Below are 21,515 nucleotides of genomic sequence, written 5' to 3' on the forward strand. Positions count from 1 at the left end.
AGAAACAAGGAGAATAAATGAACAGTACTGCATCAGGGAGAAACTTCTATGGTTGACCCCCCTCCCTCCTATGTAACTCGCTGAGTCTAGTTATGGCTGCCTGTATGCACATGGGTATGAGCTTGACTGCTAGGGCATGAGCTTCCCACCCGGGGCTCTGCCCCTAAAAAGACCTGACTTTTCACTCTAGCAGCCATCTGCTTTCATCCTGGAATTTTAACTGGCTTGATCTGTGCAAATCTTCTTCAATTAACCACAGGCACTTTGAGTTCTTGTGTGCAACAGCCGTATCACGTCCCCAAAACAGTATTTCATAACATTAGTTCCCACCCTCGAGCTGTTATATTTTTTTCTTCCTCCTCTTCTGTCAAGTTATATGAACCTTGAGGTGGAGGAGATTATTCATACAGATGGCCCATCAATGGATGAGCTCTCACAGGCGCTTACTCTCAGCACTTGTACAACTCATGAATTTTCATATAATGTTTTCATTTAAATAAGACACCAGTACCTAGACCCAATGAACTTGAATGTTATCAAACTGAAGTACTCTGCTGTACGACTTGGGATGATATCAAACAAGGATGTGACTACTTAGAAAGGAAAGAAGACATTGGGGATGACTTCTTGTTTTGCAAAGAGTGGTGAGATGCAGTCAAATTTAACCTCAGAAAGGCAGATCCAGGGATTTTTATCATCATGCTGATTTCAGTTGCACTATTTCTAAGTTCTGAGAATGTGGATATGGTTTTGCTGTTATTTGAGATGTCATGGTTTCTTTTTGGTTTTGAGCACATTTCAAAGAGGTGCCTGCTACTCTCTGTCAAGAGCCTGTGGTGGGAAATGTTTGAACGTAATAATAAAACAATAATGGCTGAATCAGATCAACTGTGCACAAAGCAAAAATTTTATGTTTGCTCCTGTCTTTCAAGAAATGAATCTTGGTCTGGAGTTTCTATGTTAAATATTTCAGATAGCAACTAAAGACAAGATGATAGAAATTACGATTAACAAAATTGGATTTACTGAGACTTTATATTATACTGCCGTGTGTGTGTGTGTGTGTGTGTGTGTGTATTTGTGTACACATGTATGAAACAGGCAGAGTGCAACCTCTGGTATCATCCATCAGGAACAAAATGAGGAAAACAGGATGAAAAGGATGTAAGATCCAGAATAGAGGGAGAAGTACTGTGAAACATCATCCTTTGGGCAAGGCACAGCAATGCTTCAAGCCGTGGATGCCTGCTATGGATCTGCACAAGAATGGGTTAGATTTGAATCAACTCAGGAGGTCTAAGCACTCAATTTTGAACTGTTTGCTACTAACAGAGAAGGGTCAGGAGCTGTCTTCTATTCCACATCCATGGATTAAGCCACTAGGCTACAATGGACAGATGCAATCCAGTGGTCACTCAGATGGTCCTGTTTAAAAAAAAAAATAGGTGACAACAGAAACCCAAAACTTGTGCATCTGGGAAAGGGACTAGTTTGGAGAGAGAGTATTGATTAGAATGAGGTGGAGATAAGAAAACAATGGGGGAGAGAGTTTTAAGTATTAATTGTATGCTTGTATGAAGATGTCAAATAATTAACATGGTTACTATTAATAAAATAGCATATACCATCATGCCTTGTTTTTTAAAACATGGATTCTGGGACTCAAAATCAGACTTTGCTGACTGAGCTATCTCAGGAGTCCTGCTACATTGTTTTTAAGCACTATCCACAGAGTCACTAATTTAATGTTCACAACAAAGTCATGATGTCAGTTCTATTGTTGGGCTTGCTTTACAGTTGGGCAGAGAGACACAGTCTGGTCAATTGGCTTCTGAGTCAGCATGCTGACTTCTCATGGTCTGGTGCAAGTGAGAACAGATACTGTGTTTCCACAGCCTACACTCTGAAAACTAGGGCCTTTGCTGTTCACCAAGTCAACTTTTACCCTGCTTTATATTTACCAAACTGAGATGTTCATTTTACAAATATACTGAACTTTATAAAATATCATATTTTAATGTAAAAGTCATGAGCAGTTAGCAAGATATATAACAAATACTGCTTTCCGCCTTTTCAATTCTTTAAACTCAGGGAATAAGAACTCCTATTGCTTCTTCATGAAAATTATTGCAAACAGCACTGAGAAATTCAATTTGAGCAGGTAGTATTCCTTTTGAAAATATTATACCAAATTAGGGGATTTTTCCAAAAGTTGTGGTAAAAGATAAAATGAACTGAGGTTGTGAATAAAATACACAATTACGTAATTGTGCTAATGTTGGATATGCTGCATTAATAAGGAAGCCCAGCATTAGAGGCTGTGTGTCCTCTTTCCTTTTATTTGTTACATCATGTTTGCTTATAGTGGAAGGAGAATGCAGTGTTGGAAAATCAGAAACCAGCTCTGACTCTCACAGGAAGTTCAGCTTGTTTTATTAATTGACCCAAATATTAATAAAACACTTTGCATTATCATATATGTCTTTATTGTTTCAAGATATCACCAAAATCTTAGATATGAATATAACAATTCTGTTTCAATACTTGGAGGCTTTCCCTCTAGGACCTAAGTAGCTAAAACTAGGTGGGTTCTAAAGGATACTCAATTTGGGTCATTCCTAAGAAAATGAGCAAGATGTCAAAAAATAAAAAAAGTCAAAATACCAATATAGATTTATAAGAAGTCATAAAATTGAAGAATTTTTGAGTTGGTAAAACTAGTGTCTGAAATTCAGAAAATTAAATAGTACCCATTACCTAATTTCCTTGTAGTAGCCCTTTCTACTTTCTGTGTGAATATGTGTGCAGGAGATGTAGGAGTGGGGGAGGAGGGCAGAGAAGGAGAAAAAAGGTATGTATGTGCCATGTGTAAAAATGGAAGTCAGGGAACCATCTTAGGTGTTTGTGCTCCCCTTTCCCCTTGTTTATACACTCTGTTTACTGCTGCCTAGTTCAGGCTATACTCTTCTCTCTGCTTTCCATTCCATCATAGGAATGCTAAGATTCCAGATGCATGCTACTGTGTCTAAATTAATGTGAGTCCTGGGATCCACACTCAGATCCTCATACTATCACACTAAACATGTGCACCTTGACCCATCTCCCCTGCCTTTTAAGTTCATCTATGCAAATCCTTGAATTACCTCTTTATGTTCAACATTTTATATTTTCTCTGGGAAAAAAGTAGAATGATGAATGGCACTCCAGTCATTCCACTGACCTAGTTAACTAAATACTGGGTGTGATATCTGTGCACATAACCATTAACTGTTTAGAAAAATATCTATATGCATGGCATTATTCATAATGTATGTAAGTTTTATGAAGATGTTTTCAAATTTGAGCAAGCCTCTTAAGTTTCTTTCCCATGTAAACTGTTAAATTTCAAGTATTTCGTGGACAATGACTGTTTATATACACCCTGAATCTTTGTCAGACATCAGCCAATTGTTTCAATATGAAAGGAAATGTATTTTTCATATTTGTTGATGACAATGTTCTGTACAAAATTATAATGAAATTTAATGTGTTTCTCTTGCTATTCATATAACTCAGCCTTCTTCTTTCATTAGATTATTGAGTAATAAAAATGCTTACCTAAAACAGTCATATATTCAACTTTTGTGTGAACATAAACAAATTTGGTGTTATTCATTTATAAATGTCATCATGATTTTTCTCCTCCTGTTTTAATTATTCATATTTATCATGTTCCATACCCAATAATTTTTCTCCAATAATTTCTTTGAGTTTTGTATAAAATACATTTAAGAGTTGTTAACAAAGTTTGATCATAGACTAATATAGAGCCCATAATGCCTCTCTTTCTGTTCTGTGTTACACTATTCCACAATTTAATTGAAAAGAGAATGCTTGAGATTTATTATTTTGTTTCCATCAGAAAAGTAGTATAGTCTAGCTTACATGTGTAGTCACATGCTGGCTTTTAGTGAAGATTTCTTACAGGGGAGTGACATTTGAGTATTGGGCAACGAAAACGGTCCCAATATACATACGATATTTTTTTTTTGCATTTGATATTTGTGAAAATTTTTCAAGATCATGCTCTGTCTTTCTGCATTCTAAATTTTGTTTTAATTGTCTATACATATGCTTCTATAAGGCATGCCCACATGTGCCTATCACCTAGTCATAGAACCAGATGAGTTCATCAACAGGGTAGAAGAATTCCTAGAAGCCTTTGCTATATCATGAAGCTGTGTGTCTGTGAGTGAATCTCTCTCTCTCTCTCTCTCTCTCTCTCTCTCTCTCTCTCTCTCTCTCTCTCTCTCTCTCTGTGTGTGTGTGTGTGTGTGTGTGTGTGTGTTATGAAGCCAGTTTTTTAATAATGATTCAATGACAGGTAAAAATATCCCCTATTACCCTGTAAGCATATGCCAACTTAGCTTCCCCTCACATTGAGTCTCTTTGGTCTTGGCATAATCTGAATAATCTCACATGCTATCAAGAAACCATGGCAATAAAGAGAGTATATATCATGGGTGGGGAGGTGGTTCAAGCCATACATAGTACCAACAAAAAAGCTAAACATGGCTGCATGCTCACCTGTAATCCCAGCATACAGTAAAGTAGACATAGGAGTATCACTGGGGCTTGGTTGATGTCAGCCTAGCTCCAGAGTCAGTGAGAAATGCTGTCTCAAGGGAATAAATAAGAGTGAAATAGAGCAGAACTTCTAATGTCCTTTCCTATCTTCTTCATGGGCATACTACATACACACTCACATGAACAAATGGCATATACCACAAACAAATAAACAAGTACATAAATTCAATGAAACAGAACTGTTTTATCTGCTTTCTAATGTGTTTTTGATATACTCTAATAACAATAGTAGTAGTAGAAATCAATGTTCCTGACATACTTAGTAAAACCCCTCCATTCCCAAATGATTGCACTTATGTAGTTGAATGATCTGTCTCCACCTGGGAGAGTATTAGAACAGAATATTAACACTAACTGGTCATAGATGTAAAGTCGAATAGGACATTCTTGTTTAATTCAGTTTTCAGAGTGGAAGTCATCATAGTGCGCAATGGCACTATGAATGTTTGCAGTTAAATTGGAGCAGTCAGGGAAAACAAGTAACACAAAAATGCTAGAGCGTTGTGCTCCAAAACCATCACACTCTTCTTCACCTTCTAGACACATCTCTTCAATCAACTTTCTGTCTTCATTTTATTGCCTTTTTCATCCTCTCCCACAACTTGCTTCTCTTCTTCCAAGGCATATTTCAGTCTTGGTATTATTATTTCAGAAAGGGCTTTATGATCAATCCTGCTCTTGAGTGAGATTTGTCCCAATGATAGCATTCTCAGTGGATGGTTCCTCCTGCACTGTAATCTGTACCTGTGGCTCTTGTCTTCACAGTTCGTATTTCCCCTCCTTCACCCAGTAGCATCGATTGTTTGCCTTTCTGCTCCTATAGTTTGCCTCACAGAGAAAATATTTTCAGTTCTTCTATCTTTTATAAATTGAGTAAAATTTTCAGCCACTTCTGCCTTCAGGAAGTGTCTCACTGGTGATTTGGTGGTCAAGGAGTCCTGCCGTGTATCTGTTAGAGTCACCCATTTTCTTCCAATTTGTTTTTCTTAGTTTTTAACATTTGGTCTTTTCACATTGTTCCAAAAATCAGTTTGTCGTGTGTGTGTGTTCAATTTACTGTATTTCTAGTTTGTTGGTTATCTGGTCTGTTTTGTCACTAAAGGCACCTTTTGGATTTTAAAGTTTATGTTTTATTTCATTTAATGTACTGTTGAGTTTCACTCATATTCTTTGTATTTAGTGAACATTTTTGTTGCATTTAAATTACCAAGGATCTTTAAAATATTTTATTCAAATTTGGATCTTTGTACATATAATAAAGGTTTAGAAAAATAGTCTAGTGCTGTACTGTTACTAGAGAGAAGTCTTGGATTGCATGCATCTGTCAGGGTCCTAGAATCCTCCTGTCCGTCGCCTCTTTATTCTAGAAAATTACATTTCCTATTCTTAAATTAAAAAAAAAAAACTGTGTGTCTAGAATCCTTTCTGGTATCATATGAAAACTGTATTAAAAGTATTAAAAAATGTGATGAAGTCAAAAAATAATTTATTTTTCAAAATAGGGGATTTTTTTAAAGCTAGGCTCCAGGAAACAAAACTCCCTTCATATTCATTTCATCAGAGCTGGGACCTACCGTGAACACACATACCTAGATCAGTAGACAGCATATCTTAGGTGAACCTTAGTCACTGGGTCAAAGCTACATTTCTATGCTCACTGAGACATGGCGAGCAAGATTATGTCCCCTGGAAAGCAATCATCAAGACCTGCAGAATGTTCATCTAAAATTCATTTTCAGAAGTTTCTATTTTGCTTGTTTTTTTTTTTTTGGATATGAGATTTCCCCTTTACTATGAGAATTTTTAAATGTAAATTTGTCGTATTTCTTGAATGTGCCCATCTCTTTTTTTTTTCAGTCACCCCAGCTTCTATAGCATTCATAGAGTTGTCTCTATTTTCTCTTGTGTTCAGAAACAACACTTTGGGTTATTTTTTATTAGAATTAAATTCCTGGGGTCAGTGAGCTAGTTCAGAAGTTAGGAGCACTCATTTTCCCTTACAGAAACCCTGGGTCCAGTCCCTAGCACACACAACCACCTGTAACTCCGAATCCAAAAGAATCCACACCTTCTTCTGGCCTCTGAGAGCATTGGATGCACGTGCTGCTCATGTATACATGTAGCCAAAACACTCTACATATAAAATAAAAATAAATAACCCAAAGAATGCAGTGTCTTTGTTAGTACAGTTAGTTTACTAAATGGTATGGTTTCTATGAACATGAAGCCTCTTAAACTCTTGAAGTAATGTACACTCTTAGCAGTCCTCACTTCTGTAGTTTGTAGCAGTTAAGGGGATGCCTCGCTTCCCATTTTTATTTTTCATTCGTAAGTTCTATAGCCCTCTAACAACATTTTCATCTTATTTATGGAATTGTTAAATACTAACCTGAAAGTTAAACAAAAGGATAAAGTGGTCAGGAGCTTATAGTCGGTCTCATCACTATGCTAGCCCTGAGGAAGACATTAAAGTGCTCTGGTGGTAGAGTAGACTTTCAAAGGTTTGCTTTTCATCGGGAGTGGAGAGTCATGCATATGAACATGCGTAGTTGAAGGCGAAGGCGTAAGTCACAAACACCAGTTTGGAATTATGATTAATAAAATGGTTATTTATTTAAAAGGGAAAAAATTTACAGATCACCATCACAGACAACAGCCCTCTGCCCAATCAGGAAGGGAGTCTAGTCGCCCGAAGCAGAGCAGGAAGTAAGAGAGAGCAAGGAGGGAAGTGGCTGCTTTTTTTAAAGGGAGAGAGACCATGCCCCAATGGGCTGGTATCTCAGTGGCTATTGGCTGGAGGAGCAGAAGGACCTCCCGCAACACCTCCCCCTTTTGTTTAAGTAAGAGAGTTCTAAACCTACTATGAAATTATATACAATAAGTATAAATATCCTATTCTAACTAGCTTAGGTCTTGTATAATAAATAGCTTGGCCAAGTCATGAGTGGAAAGTAACTATATTTATATAGTCTTCAACCCCATCGAAGATCTGAGAAGGGAAATAATGTTACCTGAGTAATTAGGAAGTGTAATCAAACAACTTCCAAAACATGCAACAAATCACAGAGACAACTAGCTATTTGGGCAATCACCCAAGGTCATGTTTGCAGCGTTGAAGCAACCAACTTTGGCTAAGGCTTAACATAACTGACATGCCATTTTCAAAGGCAAGAAACTTGTCAAAACTATCTTACCCTGTCTTGGCAGGATATGACAGTCCTGTTTTTTCCATTCACGGATACTCTGTATTTCTGTCAGTGGTTGAGGTATGGGCATTTCTTTGCCCAAAGGCCAGTTCAGCCAAGAAAAAAGGCTCCAGGTAGAGTGTCTTTGGTGCTCAACATTCTCTCGGGAATAGAGCGGTGTTGCCAGGAGCAATTGTGTCTCACTACCACAAAACTCTGAGTTAGATTGAAGGCCATTTTCTACAGCTCTTTGAAGAGGTTGAAGATTATCTATCTATACTGAGTATAATCTCTATATATCTAAAGAGCCTGATTAGTCTAATTATAAATGACAAACTTAGAATACTATTGATCTATATAATTCTCAATACCTATGTAACTTAAAGACTAAGACAATAAACGACTGTGAAACAAATGAGGACAATGACCTCCAAATATAAACAATGTACAAATATACATTGCAGTATGGTAAATATATATCAATACACAAACAATATATAAGTATCTTAATCAGAGGTAGAAATGTACACTGCAATATGGTAAATATATACAATATATATATCAATACAGTATTTGTCAATACATAAAAATTGTTTTAAACAGAGGTAGAAACATGCATGCATACAATAGTCAATATAATTTCACTTTGTATCAATATATAAGAATCGATACCAACATATTTGTCTCAAAACAATAAATCACAAGTACCAACAAGTACCAATCTATTATCCCATCATCCCATTATCCCTCTTTTTTTTTTCAAATGATCCCTGAGCTTATAAAATTCCTTCCCCAACCCTCAACCGTATACCATTTACAATCAACCCCTAAATGATGTCCCTAAACCCAAGGGCAAACTTTACTGGGAGAGGGGACGTCATCCTCTAGAGTTACTTCCAGCTGTCATGGGGGCGACGTTCTTTCTGGGGGATCCTGTGAAAGTAAAATGATGGTTAAATTTCAAGATCAATGTCTTTTAAAATTGTAAATAGTCTCTGAATATTTTTTGCAGGTCTGGCCAGAATGTTGTATAAGATGTGAACCGATACAGCTAACCAAGTTGGAACTGTCTTGTGCAGCTTGTACCCAAAACAGGTCTTGTAGTAGCGCTATCAGTATCATGACATCATATCAACCAGGTGGAGTTGTTGTTGTCGGGCCCCATCTTCTTTCTGAAAACCTCAAATGTCACTTCAGGAAAAACTCATTGTTCATTGTGAAAAACTTAAACATTAATCATATAGACATATATAGACATATATATGTATATATATATTCAATGAAAGGCATGATAGATATATTTAATGAAAAGTATGATAGATATGAAGAAAAGCAAAGATGTTTTCTAAACTCATATTTCTTTCTGTCCCATATCATGGCTCTTGACATGAGACAGAAACTCCAGAAACTCTGGGTTTTTCTCTTACCAACAGGCTTGGAATTGGGGAAGGACTGAGCCAGAGTCCAACTTCAAAACCAGCTCTATAAATTTAGAAATATGGTTTAATATATTTTACTTACACAACCTATTCAGTTTTCTTGATAGTTCCTATTGGGCTGGTATTTTTCCATCTGTCAGTATCCAAACATCCAGGGTCCCTTGAATTTTTCAAAGATGAGTATTTTCCTGTGGAGATAATAATAGAACCCTGCCCCCATTCTATATGTTTTTCTTACCACCTGTATGAATATCATTGTGAATGAGTTGTCATTTCTCCTTTCCAAGAGGTTTCTCCTCTTCAAATCGAACCTTTATTAATTTTGATGGTATCCACAATTTTTATTCTCCTGTGGAAACAAGAGCAAAACCCCTTCCCCAACGTAGCACATCTCCTGGCTTCCATTGAGAGGTCAGCACATCTTTGAAATAAATCGGTTGATTTAGTTCAGCAGACTTTTCCATTATCCAATGTTTTTCTGCTGCTGTCATTCCTTTCTCATTAGCGTTAAGAAAATTCAAGGTTAATAAAGCATTATGTAATCTATTTCTGGGGATATTTTCGGTCCCTTTCTGTTTGTTCAGCATGTCCTTTCTAGTACGATTTGATCTTTCTATACCTGCCTGACCTGTAGGATTATTTGGTATACCTGTAATATGTTTTATATTATAATAATCAAAAAAGCATTTCATTTTCTTAGATACATATGCTGGACCATTATCTGTCTTTATTTGTGCAGGTATACCCATGATGGCCATAACTTCCAATAGATGTGTGATTACTGAATCAGCCTTTTCTGAGCTCAGGGCAGTAGCCCATTGAAAACCTGAATATGTGTCTATGGTGTGATGTACATATTTTAATTTACCAAATTCCATAAAGTGGAACACATCCATCTGCCAGATTTCATTTCTTTTAGTACCCTTTGGGTTACTCCCTGCAGGCAATGGTGTTTGATTATAGAAAGAACAAGTAGGACATCTCTTTATAATGTCCTTAGCTTGTTGCCATGTAATGGAAAATTCTTTCTTTAGGCCTTTACTATTGACATGATGCTTCTTATGAAATTCTGAGGCCTGCAACATGCTTCCAATCAATAACTGATCAATCTCAGCATTGCCTTGTGCTAGAGGACCAGACAGACCTGTATGGGACCAGTTGTGTGTTATGTACATCAGACAAAGCCTGTTCCTGATTATGTCTTGTACCTGGATAAACAATGAAGTCAACTCTGTGTCATCTGGTATAAATTCAGCAGTTTCAATATGTAAGATAACTATTTCTGCATATTGTGAATCTGTAACTATATTAAGAGGTTCTTTAAAATCCCTTAGCACCATAAAAATTGCATATAATTCTGCCTTCTGGACAGAATTATAAGGGCTTTGTTCCACCTTACTCAATTCATCTGACTTATAACCTGCTTTCCCTGATTTATTTGCATCAATATAGAACGTACGGACTCCAGTTATTGGATCATCACATACAATTCTAGGAAGAATCCAAGAAGTTCTCTTTATGAGGTTAAGTCTATCACTTTTGGGATAGTTGCTATTAATTTCTCCCAAAAAATTAGCATAAGCTCTTTGCCATGGTTCATTGTCTTTCCATAACTTTTTTATTTCTTCAGTAGTAAAAGGCACTATAATTTCTGCTGGGTCTATACCTGCTAGTTGATGAAGTCTCAGCTTACCTTTTATAATTAATTCAGAGACTTTTTCCACATAAGTTTTTAATTTTTTACTTGGTTTATTAGGTATGAATATCCACTCTAAAATAATATCTTCCCTCTGCATTAGAAACCCTGTAGGAGAAATTCTGGAAGGCAATATGACTAAGATGCAGCTAAGATTTGGGTTCACCCTATCCACATGTGCCTCCTGTAATTTTTCCTCAATCATTGTCAGTTCCTTTTCTGCTTCAGCTGTCAGTTTTCTTGGACTATTCAAATCTTTATCACCATCTAAGATTTTGTTTGAATGAACTGTTAGATCAGGTGTTATCCCAACAGCTGGTCGTAGACTGGAAATGTCTCCTAACACTCTTTGGAAGTCATTAAGAGTCTTTAACCGGTCTCTCCTAATTTGTGCCTTTTGCGTTTTAATTTTCTCTAACCCTATTCTGTAACCTAGGTAATTAATAGACTTTCCTCTTTGAATCTTTTCAAGGGCAATTTGTAATCCCCATTTAGGCAAGACTTTCTTTACTTCTTCAAACATCCTTTCTAAAGTATCTTTATTTGAATCAGATAACAAGATGTCATCCATGTAGTGATAAATTATGGACTTGAGGAATTGTTTACGAATTATTTCCAATGGCTTACTTACAAAATATTGGCACAGTGTAGGACTACTGAGCATACCCTGTGGGAGGATAGTCCATTGATATCTCCTATTAGGCTGAGAATTATTATAAGTAGGCACTGTGAAGGCAAATTTTTCTCTATCCTTTTCTTGTAATGGTATAGTGAAAAAACAATCTTTCAAATCAATAACTATAAGAGGCCATCCTTTTGGTAATAGAGAAGGCAAAGGAATTCCAGATTGTAGTGGGCCCATAGGTTGAATTACCTTGTTGACAGCTCTTAAATCTGTCACCATTCTCCATTTACTGGATTTCCTTTTTACAACAAACACAGGAGAATTCCAAGGGCTGGTTGATTCTTCAATATGGTGAGCATCTAGTTGCTCTTGCACCAACTGTTCCAATGCCTGTAATTTATCTTCAGCTAGAGACCACTGTTTGATCCATATTGGCTTCTCAGTTAGCCATTTTAAAGGTAGGGCTGTTGGTACCTCTAAAGGTTTGGTACTTGCTGTATGTTCTTGTACAGCTTAAATGGCTGGTGACCTTTTTCCATAATACCTCATCATATCCTTCCCAGAATTATGAGTTCCTGGAACTAAATGAATGTAAATCTGGGTATTCCATTGCTGTAGCAGGTCACGGCCCCATAAATTTATTGCAATATTGGCTATACATGGCCTTAGTCTTCCTATTTGCCCTTCGGGCCCTATGCATTCAACCCATCTTGTGCTTTGTTTTACATGAGATAGGGTTCCAATTCCCAGGAACTGAACATCTACCTCTTTAAGAGTCCAATTCGGATGCCAAGATTCTGGAGTAATGATACTTACATCTTCACTTGTGTTTAATAAGCCTTCAATAAAAGTGCCATTTATACAGACTCTTAGCTTTGGTCTTTGATCGTTAATAGAAGTTTGCCAAAATATACGTTTACTCTGTCCTATTGGGTTTTTTGACTCATCCTCCACGCGTAATTCATCATTTAGACCAGTATTACCTTTTACAGCAGAAATTGGAGCTTTTAATTTTCTTGGTGAGGCACGTTCTCCACTGTGACTGGGAATGTCGGGGCCACTGTTGGTTTGGGGGCCTGTGAGAGGCCCCTCAAGGAGTTTCCTGATGATATCGGGTTGCCACGTCTGTCTGTTGTTGACCTGCATTCGTTGGACCAATGCCAGCTTTTACCGCATCTCCTACATATACCTGAAGGCCGAGGTCTCCTATTTTTGTCATTCCCAGAAGAGATATTATTCCTAGAAATTCTTTGCCTGCAATCCCTTTCAGATGTCCTAATTTACCACAATTAAAACATCTGGCAGTTTAATGTCTCCTCATTGCTTTGGAAATCGCTTCTCCTACCCAAGATTCATCAGTATAGCTAAACGTCTCAACATTCATTGTATGCTGAATCCATTCATCCATAGGTGCTGATCTAAACTTTAAAGGCCCAATTATCTTTTTGCATTCTATGTTTGCATTCTCAAAAGCTAGAGATTCAAGAAGTATTCGTCTAGCTTCTGGGTCTGTTACCCCTATGTCCAGAGCCTTAATTAATCTTTGCAAAAAGTCAATAAAGGGTTCTCTCTGTCCCTGCCTAATTCTGGTATATGATTCAACCCTTTTTGCTGGATCTTGTAGCCTATTCCAAGCATTTAAAGCTGCTTGGTGATATAGACACAGTACTTCATCATCATAAAGAGCTTGGACCTGTGGATCAGCATATTCTCCTGCACCAAGAATTTGATCTAGGGAAACCTCCACACCTTTGGCTCTTCCTTGCTGTTCCATATGTTTCGATTCTTCTCTGAAATAGATTCCAAACATCAAGGAAGGTCCATTATCTAAAACTGCAGACACTAACTGATGGAAATCATGGGGGGTAGCTCTAGTATTAGAAGCCCAAGTCCATATCATTTCCTTAACATATGCAGAGTGCAAGCCAAAATTAACAGTAGCTTGCTTAATTTCTTTTAGATCATTCATTGCTATTGGCGTCCATCTAGCTTCTTTGACTCCCTTTGAGCCTTTAGAAGTTGACACTTTGTCAGAATTAAGTATAGGGTATGTCGCTAAAACCCTGGGTAAGCCAGTTCTAATAGCTGGGGGTGGCATTGTATCCTGTCCTTGTGCCTTCTTACTCTGTTCACCAGCTCCAATAATTTCTTCAATCATTTCAAGTCTTTTTATTATTGCCTCTCTTAAATCCTGAATCTCCTGACCTGCATGTGTTTCTAGTGATTTCACTGAGGTATCAATTTTTTGGTCCCCATTCTGCACCTGTGATTCCAAAGCTTTTGAATCTTGAATCTCCTGACCTGCATGAGTTTCTAGTAAAGATTGTATGGTTCTTAGGAGTGCCATATTCTTCCTAAATGATAGAATATCCAAAAGAATACTGAAACCTAGTAACCAGTAAATTAAGTTATCCCATAGTCATATAAACCTTGCATGATATAACCCATTGTATTGGTAACCAAAACAGTAAAATTCGTGTTGGAAACGAAAACTGCCATATTATCTATTATACAGTAGGTGGCGCTGTTGCTAAGTTGCTACGAAAATGGAGTCCTGTTTCAGTGTCCGCCTAGTATTTGTTAAAAACTGGGAAATGCAAGTTGCTCAAAAAAGTAAATGTAATTAAATCAATTCCGTACACAGAACCATAAACCCAGAATCCAGGGGTAGAGAAGAGTAACCTGGAAGCTGTGTATGCCTCCACATGACAGAGTCACCCTGAGGGGTTGCAGCTTTTGGCAACCGGCAACCGCTTGCTCTGGTTCCCGCCACTCAAACGCCGCGCTTGCAAGGGATATTTAAAAATGACTGAGAAAAGAGCAAACCACGTGGGCCGAGACTACATGGGCCTGTGGAGTTTAAATCCATGTGGGGAGGCAAACGATAGTCTGCATGGGGACTTGAAGTCAATCTGAGGTGTCTAAAGGGAAAATATAAAGAACTGCAGCAAGAAAAGCCACTGCGTGATGATTTATGTTAAACTGCTGGCTCCACGCAAAGGTACAGGCCACAAGGCACAGGCTATGGCTGAACTGGCGGCAGGCAGCCAAGCGGGGAAAGGTGGGGTCCTAAAACCAGATGAAGGCGAAGGCGTAAGTCACAAACACCAGTTTGGAATTATGATTAATAAAATGGTTATTTATTTAAAAGGGAAAAAACTTACAGATCACTGTCACAGAAAACAGCCCTCTGTGCAATCAGGAAGGGAGTCTAGTCGCCCGAAGCAGAGCAGGAAGTAAGAGAGAGTGAGGAGGGAAGTGGCTGCTTTTTTTAAAGGGAGAGAGACCACGCCCCAATGGGCTGGTATCTCAGCAGCTATTGGCTGGAGGAGCCGAAGGAACTCCCGCAACACATAGTGGCACCAATGTAACTGCTGGTTACTGTACATGGTCTGCCTTGAGGAGAATGACCTGGTATGATCACAGTGATGGGACATTTATGAAAAGCTGGGCTCTGTAGTTTCTGTGTCCTACACCGAGAGAGGTGCATGAATGTTCCCTCCTGTTTCTCCTTCTCACACCACAGTGGAACTGTCAGAGGGACCACTATCTCCCTGTTTGACATGTGCCTATCCTTGGCAGCACTGGGCCCTGTTGACATATTTATTACAGAGTTCTCATTTTATTCCTTTCCTCATTTCCAAATTGTGATTTCCACTTCATACTTCAAGTTATTTTGATATAAGGTTTGCATTTCAATATTTTAAAATACCTGACTTCAAGATCCTTAATAGGGCCAGTGAATGGCTGTCATTAAGAAAGTGTTGGAATATAGTATCATATTTCAATAGACATGTCATACAAAATACCCTTCCTGCCGTAGCTGCTCTGTTCACATTAAATGACTAAGAGAGGCTCTACCTCTTACAGACTCTCTCACTTAAACCTGGATGTATCTCATGCAAGAGCCTGGAAGTTCACTCAGTGATTTTATGGAAACCAGACCTGAGTGTTTTCCCCATAGCAGATAAGAGGTCTACAAAGAAAGGTATTAAAGATTTTCTTTATTGTTAATGACTCACTTGCTGGGCAGGCTTTAAAGCTTTTCTGGTATTTAAATGACAGCAATCTGTATACCATAATGTGAATAGATTCTGTATTTCATGATTTGTTATTTACTTATTAAAAGAAAAGTATTCTCAATGGTCTGTCCTTTGAAATAACTCTGTTAAAAGCTTTGATCCTGGAGCTGTAACAGCAAGATGTTTGTAGCCAAGAGTTTCAGTAAATATATTTCTGTTACCATGCAACATATTCTTTAGTAACTTATTTCAATCCTAGATAGCCTTTTTACTTCCCTCATGTTTGTATAATTCTTGATTACTCATCTAGACCCCTCCAAGTGCTCATCACAAGGAGACCCTTGGTTGCTTGAAGCATGATTAACAAAAGCTCAGAGACTGATATTGGGGCACTGCCAGGTTTCTATGGCAACTAGTGTGTCTACTGGGATTAAAGGAGAGTTTTACCATTGTCTTGTCTGTAAGGATGACCAATGTGACTATTTTACTCTCCTGGTCCGCAGTCAAGCTTTGTTTATTAAAATAGAATTGAAATGCCACTATAGCTGCTACCCTCTAAAAATTCTTTTGTTCTTTGGAGTATTCCTGTTCTGTTAATTTTATATATGGAAAATTCATACTTTTAAGACACTGGAGGTACTTCTGTATGTATGAGACCTCCCACACTCTGCTCATCACTCAAGCATATCACCCCCAATAGAATGTCTCTTATTATGAATAAAGACCAATGATTTGTTCATGTATGTGTCTAGTATCCTTTAAACAGGATAGTTAGATATGTCCATTGAGTACCAAAGGATGAGAAAGAGACAGATTTTAAGAACTCTGAATCAAAATTCTTCTTTTTGGGTTGTTCACCCTCAATGAAGGACCCCATGGAAAAATTCAACTCAAACTCATATAAAGGTTCAAGTCTTCAGTTTGAATGGTGTGCTAGCCACATAAGCAGCCATACATATGGAAGCAGGACCAGAGCATTAAGTGAAAATCCAGGCTGGCATACACTTCTCACACAGATTTTTCAAGTCTATGTAGAAAATGCACTGATCTTGTGTAGCATGGAACAGTAGATCAGCCATGTGTAATGACCAGGTATGCAGAAACACATCTAGAAGGCACTTCCTTGGAGCTTCTAAGTGGTGGGATCTTGAGTTTCGAACTTGTCTTTGCAGTGAACTTCTTACACGGGGAATTCATGGCATCCTCTACAGGATGAAAGGCTGTTTGAAGCAGCTAGGGACAGACAGCATGGCCTCATCTAAACCCAGCTGATGACTCTGCATTTGGTGCAACTCTGACCCTCTTTTAAGGCTAGGACAACAAAAGCCACATGAGCCCATAGAGTCACATTTTTTCTGGTTGTGTCTACCAAAGTATATCACCTGTGTATGATATTGCAAGCCACAGGACAAGCATGACTATGTGATTCATGTTCATCTCAGGATGAGAGAGAAGGAATATATATATTATACAGTGTTATGTCTGCATGTATTCCTGCAGGCCAGAAAACAGCACCAGATCTCATTACAGATGGTTGTGATCCATGATATGGTTGCTGTGAATTGAACACAGGACTCTGGAATAGTAGCCATCTCTTAACCTCTGAGCCATCTCTGCAGTTCAGAGAGAAGGATTTTTAGGAAGACAAAAGATGGATTTCAATTTATATAAACTCACAATTTGCTTAATGATGATATAGTTGCCTGCCTGTAGAAATATGTATAAATGTGTGTATACTTACATGTTGGCAAATAGACTTATTTCTCAGTTGTCTACTATCTGAAAGAATCTAGTAACAGTGATCACATCTAGCACCCAAATACAATTTCCAAAAGTTCTTCACTAAAAGGAACCAAAACATCTTAGAGAAATGCCTGTCTCAAGGTAGAAAAGAGTTAATTTTCTCAGTCTCAACTATTTTGCTCTTCCAGAAGGGAAATCACACATGAAAACACAATCACAGGGATGTGTGTCGAAGGGACACAATTGGAACATGCCAGTGTAAGGAGCTTATTGTAGACAAAGCTGATCAAAGTAGAGTAGTAATATTGAGTGTTTCTGGGTGACAGCCTGGAATGTGGCTCCAGAAATCCAGACTGACATAAGAACATGATGTAATAAATAGGTACAGGTGGAGAACAAATTTTTCATTCAAGGAAAATTTTAGTTTATGTAGTGAACCTCCTTAGCATAAGAAAAGTGTGTTTCTCTGAAGATCACAGCAGAGAGTGGAGAGCAAAGATTCAGGAGCTGTACCTTGTTCATATCCACTAGACCCTGAAATTGAATGTGTAAGAGTCATCTTGATAGTTCATGTAATCATGACAGTAGCATAGTATGTCTAAAGTTTTCTGCTCAGAATCATATATAGGTATTTTTAGGATTTATCTTTATTTTTGTGTCTGTATGGGAGTATGTGCACACAGGTATCAATGAAAATCAGAAGACTATGTTGACTCTCCTGGAACTAAAGTTAAAGATGACTATGAACTGAGCATCTTGGGTTTTTGGGAGTAAACTCTGGTTCTCTGCAAGATCAGAGTGTTCTTCACCACTGAGCAATGTCTCTAATTCCACAACTGCCAGTTTATGTATATATGAATGTATGTATGAATGTATTTAATGTGTATGGGTGTTTTGCCTCCCTATGTATCTGTGTACCATATGCATGCCTGGTACTTGAGAGAGCAGAAGAAGGCTTTTGATCCTCTGGAACCAGAGTGACACAATGCTTTGAGCTACTATATGGGTGCTGGGATTGAACCAAAGCCCTTTGAAAGTACAGCCAGAGCTCTTAACCTCTGAGTCATATTTCTATCCACTAAACTTCTACTCTAGTCAACAGAAATCATCAGCCTGATCTTATACCAGGACATACTACATCCTACTGTAGTCCCTTTCAACTCGGTCAAGAGTTGAAACAAGGGACGAGTAAGATGCTCTCGTGCTTGAAGTACCTCAAGAGATATGAACAGTAAACATAATGTGATACTTTGGAATGGAATCAGGTCCTGAGTGGGACATTAGGATAAAGCCAAAGAATGTGAAGTGGGTACTTTAAAGGTGTTTTAAATTCTCATGTTATGTGTATGAATGTTTTCCTGCATGTGCCTGTGTGTGTGCATGTGTGCAGTGCCTGTGGAGGCCGGAAGACTTTAGCAGACAGCATAGGCACCTGATCTGTAATTATAGATATCAGCTTCTTTTTATTTTTTTTTCCCTTAGTCAATAAAGCAACTGAATGATAGTGGGTAAAAAAACATTATGTTGCAGTCAGTGCTCTAGTTACGTCAAGCTAAATGCCAAACAAACACCTCCACATTCCAGATTATTTCTGTGCAAGAGGTATTCTCAGCCTCTTTTATGGGGAGAACATTCAGGGTGACTCAGAAAGAGACAGTTCCTATCACAAGTTTGAGCCATTTTGTGACCTTGGTGTTTTGTCCTTCCTTTCTAGGCCTCTACAGGCAGAGGCAGGGAGGAGTGGCCAGAGATCATGGCTGGAATTTAATTTTTACACTCACTCACACATAAGGCCCAAATACAGTGTCTTGAATAATGGAAGCAAAGTAATTAGTGAGAAAGTGTTGTCCTTTCTGAGAATAGTATCTGTTTTACCTGACCATGGATCCTATAACTCATCAGTAAATGACTGTGATCCATGATTAACACGAGAGTTCCGAAAAAATTTTGCAAATTTTTCTCCAGGTTGTTTTTGTGGGGAAATAACTAAAACAAGCCTTCCAGAAGATGATTGCATCTGCTATGTGTTCATGAATCATAGTCTATCAGCATTTTTCTTCCTGCAATGATGAGCCTTTATTTGTTTACTTGGGGCTAATAATGGTGTGTTTTCTAGTACCTGGGAGGAGACTGAACCTTTTTAACTTTTTGCTTTTGTGTATACTTGACATTTCAGAGGCATGGATACTCATCCACTTTGTTAACCATTGTGGCTATTGAATTACCTTGGGGGGGGGGGGGCTGGTTAGTGTTAACCTTGTACACTCAAACATGCACACATACAAAAGCAAGTAGCTCACAAAGACTTTAGCAGGCAGCATAGGCACCTGAACAGTAAACAACATTGAACCTTCCAAAGGCTTGCTCATAAGCCTATCATTCTGTAATAAAATAAATGAGAAATTTGCATTGATATCCAATACAATGGCTGCATAAATTACTTAGACTGCAAACTTTTAATTTTTAAAAAGCACTTTTTATTGTATTATATATTTTTATAAAAATTTCAGTGCAAGTTAGTATTACAAGTCTATCACTTTTTTCTTTTCTTTTTTTGTTTTGTTTTGTTTTTCGAGACAGGGTTTCTCTGGAGCCTGTCCTGGAAGTAGCTCTTGTAGACCAGGCTGGTCTCGAACTCACAGAGATCCGCCTGCCTCTGCCTCCCGAGTGCTGGGATTACAGGCGTGCGCCACCACTGCCCGGCTTTAAGTCTATCACTTTTACATAGCAAATTTAATTTAGGCGTTGTATGGTACACCCTGTAATCTTGGCACCCTGGAGATTGACACAGGAGGATCATGATTTTGAGACCAACAAACCTTGCCCCTATTTTCTTAAATAGTAAATGAAAGGAAATTAGAGTTTCAATAGATTACTGAATTAGTCTGATAGACTTATTCTGAATAGAATTTCAAAATTAGATTAAACCATTTTTGAAAGAGCTCTTGAGCCAAATAAAAGCCTCCATTCTTCTTTCCCTCTCTCTTTTTCTTCTTGTGTTTTGATCATTTTTCTTGTACTATTTTTCAGGGGAACTCCCAAAAGATGTTCTCTTTTTTCCCACAGCAAATGTACGAGAAGCTCTGTGCAAGACTAGTTTTAAAAAAGGAAAAGATTTCTCCCTGATTTCTGGGGGAGGATCTATGATCTTAAATGGGAACAAGAGATTGAGGTTTTTGCATCATATGAAAATAGCTATCTTCATTAAGTAAGGCTATGCAAACAGCTGTACATTTGGATAATAAGCAGTGAAAGATATTTGAATTTCATTAGGCTTTTTTTTTCTTCTTCAGTTAGCAAATATCTCACCTTCTAAAATTACTTCAATTGTGATTCACCTACAATAAGCATGTAATTAAAATTGAAGAATGTTTACCAGGTAAGGGAAGTTGCTAAAAGCGGCTTGGAAAAGGCTTTAGAAAATGTGGAGAGAAGAGCAAATCAGGGAGCTTGTACATTTGTGAGATATTTCAGGCACTGTAATACTGGGAAGATTTTAATCAAGTAGGTGTTGCTGTCGCTACACTTGCAAGCTAAGTCACCTACATTGTTATGGTTTAATTAACTAATTCAATATTGATTAATAATGTGACTTTATTTTTACACTGAATCTGACCTGAATTATTGCTGGGGATACTGTATTTTGTGCTAGTGTTTTATAGAAAAAAAAAAAAAAAGAAGACAATCAACACTGTTGGAGGAAGGGAGGCTGCTAGTTAGTTTCTGGCCACTTAGCCCTGAAATAATCACATAGAAACTGTATTAATTAAAACACTGCTTGGCCCATTAGCTATAGCTTTATGGATAATACATATCCTAATTTAACTCATTTCTAGTAATCTGTGTATTGCCATGTGGCTGTGGCTTACCAGGTAAAATTCTGTCTGACTCCGACAGGGCTGCAAGGGTTCTCTCTCCCAAGCCTATGTACATTTATCTAACACTGTGACCCATTTAGAGGTCTTTTATGTATAAATCTGTCCTATTGTGTATCTGTAATTCTTTACTGTCCAGGAGCATTTCTTAAAATGCTAAGCGCTTCTCAAAAACTTAAGCTGCACCATTGTTAGGGGAAATACAGCACTGCCTGCTTACCCTGCCCTGCCCTGCCCAGCATGGAAGAGCTGCTTGCTGCCTCAGAGAGCCATGCACAATGCCACATCTCTAAGCACACAGAAG

At 37.9% G+C, this 21,515-nt stretch overlaps 1 protein-coding gene across 4 annotated transcripts in view; it reads left to right on the forward strand.

Moving 5' to 3' along the window:
- Ctnna2 (catenin alpha 2) overlaps positions 1–21,515 on the forward strand; it is a 1,144,480-nt gene that overhangs the window by 93,489 nt on the left and 1,029,476 nt on the right. For 2 of the 4 annotated variants that reach the window (XM_057766967.1, XM_057766977.1), the window contains exon 2: positions 15,442–15,559. The exons of the other annotated variants lie outside the window; for them this stretch is intronic. The gene's annotated coding sequence lies outside the window, so the exon portion shown is untranslated. The remainder of the gene's footprint in view (positions 1–15,441; positions 15,560–21,515) is intronic. 4 annotated transcript variants of the gene reach the window in all.

This window comes from Chionomys nivalis, chromosome 1, assembly GCF_950005125.1.
Source record: "Chionomys nivalis chromosome 1, mChiNiv1.1, whole genome shotgun sequence".
In the NCBI taxonomy this organism is placed as follows: Eukaryota; Metazoa; Chordata; class Mammalia; order Rodentia; family Cricetidae; genus Chionomys; species Chionomys nivalis.